Source organism: Grampus griseus, assembly GCF_964374135.1.
Source record: "Grampus griseus genome assembly, chromosome: 5".
Taxonomy (NCBI): Eukaryota; Metazoa; Chordata; class Mammalia; order Artiodactyla; family Delphinidae; genus Grampus; species Grampus griseus.
In genome coordinates, this window is record NC_138998.1 from 36377286 (window position 1) to 36389425 (window position 12140).

Consider the following 12140-nt stretch of genomic DNA (forward strand, 5'->3'; position numbering starts at 1 on the left):
TGTCCATATATCAATGTTCCGTAACTATTTTAGATTTTTAACAAGTCTTGATATCTAATATGAAAAATTCCCCATTGTTAAGAGTAATTTGGCTATTCTAGGCCCTTTGCTTTTCTATATGCATTTTAGAATTAATTTGTCAATTTTTAAGAAATATTCTATTTGGATTTTTACTGGAATTGCATTAAATCCATTCAATCTCAACCCACTCCATTCTAGCATCAATCCCTAGGACTTCACTAAAATTGATCTTGTCAAAAATCACCAAAAATCTCCATATTGCCAAATCAAATGGATTTTTCTTCATTCTCACTTTACTTGACCTGTTAACAGCATTCATAAGAACTCTCCTTTTTCACACAATTTATGCTCTGGACTTCAAGAAACATCACATTGTCCTGATTTTCTTCCTAAACCACTGAACTAGTCTCAATTTTTATAGCTGGCTCTTTCTCCTCTGCCTGAAATCTGAAAGTTGGACTGTTGAAGGGCCTAGTTTTCAATTCTCTCTCCTTAATTTTCTTCTGGTCCTATGGCTTTAAAGGTTACTATGTGCTCATGTCTCCCAGCTATGTAACTGACCTAAGCTTCAGACTCATGTATCTAATTGCACAACTAACATTTCCAGTTGAATTCCAAATAGGTGTTACAAACTTAATGTACAAAAAAAAGAACTCTTCAATTCTGCCCTAAATATGTTTCTCTCTCAGTCTAAGTAAATACCCCCATCATATACCCAGTTGCTTAACCCCAAAAAACTGAGATCTCAGTCATTCTAGATTCTTCCCTTTTCCTCATTCTCTGTATCTAATCCATTGACAAGTTTGTAGGTGCTACTTCCAAAATATATCTTGAATCCCTCTACTTTACTCCATTTCCACTGCCATCATCTGAGTCTAAGCCATCATCCTCTCTTGCTTTGACTACTGCAATAATCTGCTAATGGGTCTGTCTCCTGTTCTTGCCTCCCCATAATTCACTCTCCACTAAGCAAGCAGAATAACCTAAGAGCAAGGACAGAACATGTGCTGCCTCTGGTTAAAACCTTCCAAAGCCTTCCTGTTGCACTTAGAATAAAATCTTAAACTCCCCACCACGACCTACAGGCCCTACGAAGCTGACTCCTGCCTACCTCTTGGGTTTCTGCTCACTAATTCCATTCCCATTGGCCTCCTTCCGCTTCCTCAAATATGCTAAGCTGTTTCCCGTGTCAGGGCTTTTGCATGTGTTCCTCCAGATGCCTTCAGCTCACTGGATGGCTTATAACTCCTTATCATTCTTCTATCAGTTCATATATCCTCAGAGGGGACTTCGCTGACCCCAAAAGGTCTGGAATTATTTTATTTATTTATTGGTTTACATATTTATTCCCAACTAGAATTAAGTTCTTGGAGGACTGGGGCCTTAGGCTGTCTTGTTCATCATTATATCCCAGCACCTGGAACAGTGCTTGGCACACAGGAAGTGTTCAATAAATATTTACTGAGTGGATAAAAACTTCTCCCAGAGGGATAAGAAAAGAGGATAAGTAAAGAGGACAGATGACTGAGGCTTATTAAGCATCTTACTTTTTTTTTCAACCACTATGCAAATAGACTTGATATAGAAATAAACAAAGAAAAATTAAAACAACTGATGTGTTAGGGTATGAGTGCTAATGGTATTTCCTTCCTTCTAATATTGTTGTTATGCTATTTGGGTAATAAATTCAAATTAGTAGAGCAAATTAACTTCTTTGAATTTATATATTCTCATAATGAAATGGGCCACAGTCAGCTTAGGAAAACAATTTACACTTTTGACTTTGGAAGAAGAAGTGAAACCTATAAGAGGGTGTTCACCTAGGTGTTCTTTTCACTTTGTCTGACAATCCAATTTAGGTCTAAAATACTGAACTTACACATTTGTTTTAAAATCTTAAGTAGTACTTTATCACTAAGAGTGTGGTTCTTTAACCCATATTTTTTGTGTCTAATCTATTTTAGAGAAGGAGAGGTTTAAACAACTCTCAATATGTTATTTTTCTTTAATTATTGTCTTAGTAAAATATTAGTTGGATGTGTAACTGAAAGTATACTGTGGCTAATACAACATTCTGTTTAAGAGATAAAATATGCTGGAATAGTCAGTAAATGATAACAAATAGGTACTTGTATGTTTTACTTATTTAACACATCCATACAAAATGCTTAGTATGTGTTAGGCACTGTTCTAAGTACTTTAAAATATGAACATGTTTAATTCAATTCTTATAAAAACCCTACGATATAGGTACTATTATCATCCATATTTTATATATGTGGAAAATGATATGCAGAGAGGTTAAGTAGCATTCCCAAAGCTCACATAACTAGTAGGAGATGCCAAAGCTGAGATTAAAATCCAGGCTATACTTGGTACTGGATATTCACTACAACTGAATGTGATAGCGACTGAAAAGTTGGTTAAGTAAATGAAAATATGTTTCTTTGTCAAATTGAAATAATTTTGTGACGTGCTTGTTATTTTGAATAGTTGCTTGTTCTGAAATACAAGAAGAGCTAGTAAGACAAGCAGACTGCTGAAGTATCATTTATCACACATGGTATTCCGAAAGATATCACTAATATTTCTATGGGCACGGTCACTATGGACTATTTTGTGACTTGTGCAGTGTACAACTCCACATAGGTTCTATGTGAATGGCACCCCTTAGACTTGTTTAGGGTATAACCATCTGTAGTGGCCCTGCCAATGGCCTAAAGATTTATTGGCAGTCTCAGTGTATGACTTCCAAGCAGGAGACCCTTCTCTCTACATAATCCATTTTTAGTTTTACACCCATCAAAATTTATTACTATGAAAATATATTAAATGCCACTTTGTGTACTGGATAATTGTCAAGGCTCTTGCATGTTAAGCTTACTAGAAAGAAAAAAATGCTTAAAGGTCTCCATAAATGGTGCACTATAGAAACCCTTTTTCTTTTTCTCTATGAAACGTTATGATTTTAAATGCCTTTCTTGGTACTTTTAGAGATGGCAACAAATCTAAGCCAAGATTTCATGAAAGGCCAAATCCATTTCATAGTCCACTTGCCTTTAGATAGTTCTGAGAACATCTTATTAAATTCTCCATTTAACTAGCAGGCAGTCAGCTGGTTTGGTACTCCTGGTCCACTGAACTTAACTCCAAAAGGTGGGTGTTGTCACTGCCAGAATGGGCAGAGCTAGAGAAGTCATGGTTACATGGGGCCTGAGTTGTCATCTGGCCTAATTTTTCCTTAGACAGGTGAAGAACCTGAGGCCTGGGAAGTTGATAGCAGTCCAACTGTACACAGCTGGTTGGTGGCAGGAGTGAGACTTGAATCTGAGATCCTAAACTCTTACTTTTTGGCCTTTATCTGTTACACCTCACTATATTCCGTTCCCCTGTGGAAAACACAACCGTTATCTTGTGTAAATACTTCAAACCACTATGTCCCAACTTTGTTATTTGCCCTTGTCCACATTCACTGGTACAATCAGTACAGTCCTTTGAGCATTAAATGTGATCCACCCCATTTTTAAGGAAGGAAAAATCCATTACTAGCTCAGAAATATAGACTTGTGGTATATTGGTCATCATTCAGGAGTCAGGGCTCCACCCGCCATTGTGTGAATTTAATTAAGTGGTCAGTTAACTTCTATGGGCTTTCCCCAATTATGAAATGAGAGGGCTGGACAAGTGGCCTGCCATGTACTCTCCAGCTCTTGTATTTCATGTTTCTGTGAACTACCATTGTGATTCTCAATTATCTTGTCCTTAAGGTACATTTGGAACATATAACATTCTTTTTAGGTCTTATTTAAATTAGATCATGATTTTTAGTAGCCTAGTACTTTGCTGCCTTATTTTTCACATGTTGCTTTCGATACTTAGTACCCTAACCCTCTAATAGTCTGTTCTTTTCTTCCAAATTGCCGCTATATATATGGTGACCTGTCATTCTGCTCTGGCTAGTCTAGTCTTACTTTTTTGTTTTGTTTTGTTTGGGAAAGGATTGTTGCTAAAACGAGCAGAGAAGGAAATCTTCCAGCTGGATTCTTCAGAGTCCCACTGACCTGCCAAGGATTGCCATGCTTAGGAGCACATGACTGGTTAAACCAGGGGTTGTTGCCTGGTCCACAGGGAACTCATGGGGGGCCTGGATTGAGAACTTAGTCCAAAATAGATGCTCAGAACTAGACAGTAATCAATGGACCCAAACAGATCCTCTCTTGGAGCCTTTGAATGGAGGCAAAAAGTGGGCTATAAGCAGGAGAGAACAACAAAGACCTAGAGACATGCCGTTCAAAGTCTCAAAACAGAAGCATTGAGGTAGTAGAATCCATGAGGCGGGGGAAAGTTAGTCAGAAAGAAAGGAAAATAAATGAAGATAGAGACTAGCTGAGTCACAGTAATTGAGTCTAGTGGACTCACTAGAGCAAGGATAAATAAGCCTGAGGCAATGACCAGATGACCAGAGAGCTCTTGTTTCATGAGGGTGTCAGGAGCTCTTGCTGCATACTGTACTATGTTCTAGTTCTCTGTGAGCCAGCTAAAAGCTGCTTTTTATAGCTCCATAGTTCCCCATCTATCTTTCTAGTAATTTCCATCCCCTGAAGTATCCCAAATAGGCCTCTGTACCTTGCCACTTGAAAAAGCCTAAATAACATGGTGTCTTAGTTGAATCCACACACCAGGCTCTTAGAGTGCCTGCATGCTGCATCGTGCCATCATATAAGAAGCTCTCAGTAGTGTTTGTCGAATGAAGCTTTGAGATGTACAGAACTACTTTGGGAGAAATCGAGTCCAAGTTAGGCTGGTGAAAGAGTAGTTCTGTACAAGGATCAAAGTGTATCCAAAGTTATCTGATAAGTCATGGGCTGGAGCAGAGTGGAGCCTTGTGAGTAGGTGAAGAAAAAAGTGATTTATGTAGCAAGGCTACCAGCAAGGGCACCTACCCCAAATATTCTGCCTCCAATTTGCCACACTGCCTGAAATTCATACTGAGAGATTGACTTCTTCAATGGAAGTCAAAATCTCCCCAAATGTCCACTTATAAAGTACTTATGTTCAGAGATAGGAGTAACACTTAAACTTGTTACCAGTATTTCACACCAAAGTGTGCATTCATTCAGCAAGAGCATTCCTTGCAGTTTGTTCTCTTAAGGGACTGAGGAAATAAGAGTTTTGATGGTGTCGGGTCATGGGAGGTAGAGAGGGGATACTTTCAGAGTGTGAAGCACTACTGAAGGAAATTATGGTGACCAAGTGGACAAAATAAACTCTGGCTAATGTCAGTGATGGCAAGAGCAAAGGAAACAGTAGGGATGAAGCCAGATGTGAAATACCTCCAGGCATCATTCTAGATGATCCAATTACCAAATATAATACAAAAAGGACAACCTTCAAGGATGATGTATGTTTAAGAAGATCTGAGCTCTATGTCCACTCTCTACTGCTTGTTTATTATACATATAACTTGGAGTCTCTGGACCTCAGTTTCTCCATCTATAAAATGGGACATAATAATAATATATAATTCTTCAGAGGGAGGTGGTAGGGACCAACTAAGAGGATGGAGGTCAAATGACGTTGAAATTGCAAACTGCATATGTTGCTAAGTAGTTTGATCCAGGAGCTGATGGAGAGGGCCTTACCCCCAGGGTAGAGCCTTTTTGCTGCTAAACCCTCACCACCCGCCCCCCACGCCTGGGCCCAGGGAGGGATACATGGATTGACTTGTGTCCCACCCAACATTGCTATGGTGGCTACTCATCGTTGTGAGACATTTTTTCCTCAACCTGTTCTCAGTAGCAATCACTCTTCTTTTCCTTATTGGTCTTGCTCTTTTATACTTAGTTATGAAATTAACCTTAAAAGTAGCCCATTAGATTCTCTCTTTATCCTTTTCCCTTTCTTTTATAAATATTTTCAAACAGATAAAAGCTTTGGTTGCAAATTACAGAAAAATTGAATCAAGCTAGTATAAACAACATGGGGGTTTAATGGTTTATATTGTTAAATGGTCTAGAGATAGATCTTCAGGTCAAGCTTACTCCAGCAGTAAAATGATGACATCTGGGACCCAGTTTAATTCAGTTTCTCTGTTCTGCCCTCCATCATATTTGCTTTATTTCAAGGCTAGTCCCCATTATGACCCTAAGATGACTGCCAATTGCTTCAGTGTTCTTGTCTACCAGGAAAAAGAGAATGACTCTTTCCCAGAAAATGCCTCAAGATTCACTTTGATTGGATGAGCTTAGGTCACATGCCTCCTTTGAACAAATCTCTGTGGCTGGGGGACAGAATGCATTAAATAGTTTAACCTGAGTCACATCCTCTATTCCTGGGGCTGGAAGAAGATGAAGTTTTTCCAGAGCCTCATGAATCCCCACACATTTTCTGGGCTGATAAGGAACTGAATAGGGAGCAATGGATGCTGAAGAGGCCACTAACCAAGGACCACTGCAAAAGGTTAGAAAGAGAAACTATCCCTACATGAAAAGCTGCAGTGAGTGGCCAAATGCTTAAAGATTTTCCATTTGAAAACTAGAGCACATGCTGTTTAAACCAAATCTGATGTGTCTAACGTGATACAAATTGACTTTCATCAGCAGGCATGAAGAACAATCATTAACCTTTCAATTTGGTGATTTTATAAGGCATTGAATTCTATACTTCAGTGCTCTCATGAGGGAAGCTTTTTTGTTTATGCATTTTAGCCATCTTCAACATGCCCTAAATTGAAACAGAGAATGTGTGGGGTTTTTTCCTTCTAGTGTAAAATTGAATAAGCAACAGCACACTGCAGGAAGTCAGTCTAGCCACAGCAAATCTGTACTTGTTTTTGTGAGAGAGGATGGGAGAATGAATATTTGCCCTGTGGCATCAATTTCCTGTTTAATGTTCTCCAAGAGGCATTTGGAAAATGCCCAGCAACACAGATGTACATAAATACCTCACATAACTTGTTTTCGTGAGTGGAAAGAGGAGTCTGTAAAATTATGACAAGACTGATTTAACCTCATCGCCTGGTAGTTGGTGAGTCACTCTACCTTTCACTTAATAATTTGGAGGATGGATCATTCCAGAGTGTGGCATTGGAAGGACAAGAAGTATAGGAATATCATGGCATTTGCCTTCTTAGTCCAAGTTCTTATTCATTTAGGGCCACTTACATTCCAAAGTTTGCTTGTGCCTGCTGGAAGCTGCCTTCAGACTGCCTGTAAGAGATATATATCTATATCTGTATACATATATATATAAAATGACAGTTTTCTAAAAAAAAACAAACAAAGAAAATAACACGCCCCAAACAGAAACCCATCTGTAAGATTTGCAGACAAAAATTTGTTTGTTTTCAAACCACAGAAAAACATATGCACATACCACATAGTATCTCTCAAGGTGTGGGAAGATGTATTCTCAGTTCTGTACAGTCATATTACCCCAGAACACTCACACACCATTTTTGGACAATTTGTTTGAAAGGTCATGGCTTGGTTGCAGAACCAAACTCTTATTTTCGTTTCAGAAACTAACCTCTAGGGCTACTATATAACTTAAGAACTTGACATAGAAAGGAAGATTCAGACTTAAAGAATCCATCCTCTAACTTACTCTCTTGAGCCACTTCCTCACATAAGGAAAGATGAGAAATAATAGTTATGATATGTTAAGTATCTACTCGGGTGCTTAAGAAGGACTATGCAAGGAAGGCCTTTATATATCTCAATCTCAATGTTAATCCTTCTCATACCCCACTATTTGTTTCAAGTCTCCCCATCTTATAGATGAGGAAACTAGGACTTACAGAAGATAAATTACAGCCCAAGGTCACCTCAATAACTAGTGGAACCAGTAGTCAAGCCCAGATCTGTCTGGCCCTGAAGCCCATGCTCTGTTCTCAAACTTAGAAATTATTAATTTAGGATTCATGGATGGGCTTCAGAAGATTCACAAGAGCCTAAAATTAAATGTGTATATATATATATATATATATATATATATATATATATATATATATATATATGCTTTTTTTTCCGGGGAGAGTGTCTAGAATTTTCCTCAGACTTTTCAGCTGTAATTCCAGAGCCTGACATAATCTTGAATACAGTAGGCACATGATAAATACTTGCTCAATTAACAATATGGGTCCAAGACACAAAAAAGGATTAGTACCACTGCTTGTCCCATTATCTGTCCTACAGCTTAATAGATTTGAATTTCCAGTACAACTGGCTTTGTTTTGGATACATAAATTCATTCCTTTAAAGAGTTAAAAATGCTGAATTTAGTTGATATTCCATTTGAAACTATTTGATATTTATATAAAAAGATTAAACATTTTTAGAGGCTATTGTCTAAGGACATTTTTTTTTCTTAAATAGAGCTTGCTAAAGCAAAGGAATGGAAACTATTTAGACCACTATAGAATAGAAATATAATGTGAGCCAAAAAGGCAAGCCCCATTTGTAATTTTTAACTTTCTAGTAGCCACATTCAAAAATAGGAGAAAGAAACAGCTAAAGCTAATTTTAATCATGTTTTATTTAAGTCAATACGTCCAAATTATTCTCATTTCAACCTGAAAGCACTATGAAAAATTATTAATGAGATATTTTACTTTTTTTCATACTAAGTCTTGGAAATCCAGTGTGTATTTTACACCTACTTCAGACTGGCTTCATTACTTATGCTCAGTGGCCACGCTGGCTCGTGGCTGCTGTATTGGGCTGTGCACATGGAGACCCGGGTGGTTGAAAGAAGTGGGCAGTGTTGATGAAGCACAGAGGAAAGCAGGAAGACAATGAGGCAGGTTTGGGCACGTGGGGACATGCTCTGACAATCCAAGATACAGTGACGTTAGGTTAGGTTGCCAGCTCGTTTTGCCGAAATTGTAGCTCTGCAGGTGATTATTAAGACAGGTTCTAGAAAACAGTGTAAAATCCAGCAGCTCAGCAGAAGTCTTTCCCTATTCCTGCAGTCACCTTCTTTTCTAACAGACGTGCAGATCCAGGGTGCACATTTAGGGGAAGATTTGATGTAGAGTGACTAAAGTTACACCTAGTAATTATAATAATTTTGTTCTTTTAACCACCCCTAGAGCAAAGGATCTGAGTTTTATAGTGCATAGCTCAGGCTGTCTCCACGTCCTGGAGTTGCATTCCTCCATTTGACAGACCCAGGAAGGAGGCTGCAGAGCCCTGAGGTCATAGACTACAAGAACAGACAGGGCCATAAAAGAGCCCAGGAAATTTTGTTCTGCACCCTGCCCAAGCTTCACTCGTGTTCTTTTATGTGCTTTTTGAGGCTGTCCTAAGGCTTTTTCACAGGGTGTGGCCCTAGTCTACGCTTCTGTCTGTCTCTTCTAAGGCTGAGATTGAACTCATTAGAACACATTTTGCTCCTAGGTGCGCAGCTTGTGATCTAGAAACACATCTAGAAATACTTTGTTGATATAAAGTATCTTTTGGAGTTTCTTCTAAATAGTTCAGTTACTCAGCATGACAAGCATAATATTGTATTTCTCCATAAAATACTTAGAATCCATTTGGGGGTTGACGGTCTGGTTAGCACAGGTACCATACCTAGAATTCCCAGGAATTGAGAAGTTACCTGAATCCATACGACGTGGTTTCATTTTACCCCTGGCTTTATGTTAAATGCATTTACTTTAGGCAAGTGGTAAAAAGATATTTTAAAGGAAAAGCATATAACCAAACATATGAAGACCTATGCCACTTGAGGAAAATAGAGATACTGTATATTTGGGAACTTTCCATTTTAACGTCATACGCTCCTGATAAACTATGAAACATTGACAAGATAAGTTCAAATTTATCAAAGTAAAATGAATTCCTACATCCATACAAATATTTGCTGGGTGAGGTGCCGATGTAGTTGAACAGATTCTTTCCACCATCACCACAGTGGTTACCACCACAGTGGTAACCACCACTGTTACCACCACCACAAACATGCCTCTCCTTCCATTAACCTACTTCAGGTAGTCGGGAAAAAGAATCTAGGGAAACAATACTTCATGGAGAGTCACCTCTGTACTCAAGGCCATGTCCTCCAGCAGGTTACTGGGTCATGGAGTGGTATGAATTGGAAAATGCAGCTTTTCTAAACCAATCTGCAATCCAGACACTATCTTGTTCCTCTATAATGATGCAAAGTTATTTGCTGAGGTAGACATCAACTAGCGTAATAGAAGAGTCTAAGAAAGCAATTAACTAGGAGGGTGAAAATACAAGTCAGAGATGACTGTGGCTGAAAACCCTTGGGGAGTAATGAGATAGGAATTTCTTAGGACTTAATTCATAATGGAGAGCGTCAGAGTGTGGAGGAGTGGATGGGTAGGTGATGATTCATATCGCCTGCACAGGGTACGACCTCAAAATACTGAGGTTGCTCCTACAAAGCATATATGAAAACCAGTCTCAGAACTGCAGCCACTACTCACCATTGACCATTGACTCTGTGCTGGTTAATTTCTAAGATTGCTTTTATAGCAAAATAGTGCTTTGTTCACAGCTAGTTTACAAGCAGAAGCCGTTAGGAGGATGTTCTTCAACATGTGTGATCTGTTTCTTAATTCTCTGAGTCTCAGTGGCTTTATCTGTAGAATGGGAATAATGCAGTATAAATTAGAAGATGCAAATAAAATAAAATTCAAAAAAAAGAAGATGCATAATTTATTACACAGGATCTTCAACATATATTAGGAATGATCATGATACCATGGACCTTATTTACTAAGAGAATGCTTGCCTTATCTCTATTAACCTCTTAATAGCTCTAGGAAATAGATACTATTATCACCCCCATTTTATAAGCAAGGAAACTAAGGCTCAGCAAGGTTAAAATCACACAGCTTGCAGAAAGATTTCTTCTACTCTACTTTTCACTGTTGGTGCAACTAGATTTCTTTAATTTGCAATGCTTTAGACATCAATGGAAGATGAAAATTATCCAAATCCAAATATAAATACATATAGAAAAACTCACTAATCTGGATCAACTGGGCCATTTTGAAGGAAATGCAGCTTTATTACTTTCAAGTACATACAGTAACCAGAAAAATGACTAACAAGTGCTGGCAGTTCAGACCTAGATTTAGTTAATAGATAAAAATGATTATTGTATCCAAGAAGTTCTGGTCTTGCCTACACTTTGAATAGAATGTTTTATAAGTAAAAGAAATCTCAAGTGTTAGAAGACAAATTCTTTTCTTTGATAAGTAAATGCTTTCTTTCAGATATTATTTATACTGTCATTATTTACTAAGCCATTTTTTCATAGATAGTATAAAAGAACAGACCAGCTCAGTCCCTGCACACATGATAAAAAAGTTAGAAGTTAAAACTGTCCAAATTAAGTGCTGACATTTTTAACTAGCTTAACTTATTTGTCTTTTAATTCTTTAGAATATAATGTTCCAAATAAATGTAAATTTCTAAAATGTTTTTCAAATATTACGGTTATTCAAACTTTATAGAAAATATTTATTCTGGTATTAATATGAAAGGCATAGTATCAACTATGTCCTTTGTTACCATAGACAGTTTTTGAGGAATGTAGTCTTTTCTCAAATGAAATATTTATGTTATCTATGAGTACTCTTTATAGTAGAAAATGGAAAAATGGAGAAGGAAGTGTTCAGACTATAGTCTTTGACAACCCTGGTGCTAAATCTGCTCTCAGTTACAGACCTGAGACTTCCATTCACCTCAGTGTACCAAGTATGGCCCAACTTCGGTGCGGAATCTTTTAGCTGTTGCTGTTAATCCATGGAAAATGTTTTAGTGTGATGTGTTCCCATCAAAAGTTAACAAATTGTTGCAGAAAGAATAAAGGGATTTATTAAATATGGTGGTCTTGTACCATGCCAAATATTTTGTGGTTTTGTGGGAATACACAAAGGTAATAATTGGCATTATAATAAATGAGGGTCTCAGCAAGTCCCAGCTGTTGAACACATGATTGTTACTGGGGAGGGCAAATAGCAATATTTTTCCATCTCTTAAGTATAGTCTGCTCTTGATACGTCCGCATAACTACAATGAACCATTAGTGGGAGTTACATACAGAGAAAGGAGACTGAGGGACTACATTTCTTTTCTCCT